The sequence below is a fragment of the Arachis duranensis genome, chromosome 4, assembly GCF_000817695.3.
Source record: "Arachis duranensis cultivar V14167 chromosome 4, aradu.V14167.gnm2.J7QH, whole genome shotgun sequence".
NCBI classification, from domain to species: Eukaryota; Viridiplantae; Streptophyta; class Magnoliopsida; order Fabales; family Fabaceae; genus Arachis; species Arachis duranensis.
In genome coordinates, this window is record NC_029775.3 from 74,461,600 (window position 1) to 74,462,070 (window position 471).

Consider the following 471-nt stretch of genomic DNA (forward strand, 5'->3'; position numbering starts at 1 on the left):
AAAATTCAGAGAGACCATAATAGAATATATCTAATATGGTCCATTCTGAAAACATGTCAGATGGATACCTTTTGGTCAGCTGCTTGTATCTTTCCCAAGCTTCATAGAGGGATTCACCATCTTTTTGTTTGAAGGTTTGAACATCCACTCTCAGCTTGCTCAGCTTTTGAGGAGGAAAGAACTTATCCAAGAAGGCTGTGACCAGCTTATCCCAGGAGTCCAGGCTATCCTTAGGTTGTGAGTCCAACCATATTCTAGCTCTGTCTCTTACAGCAAATGGGAAAAGCATGAGTCTGTAGACTTCAGGATCAACTCCATTCGTCTTTACAGTCTTACAGATCTGCAAGAACTCAGTTAAGAACTGATAAGGATCTTCAGATGGAAGTCCATAAAACTTGCAGTTTTGTTGCATTAAAGCAACAAGTTGAGGTTTAAGCTCAAAATTATTGGCTCCAATGGCAGGAATGGAGA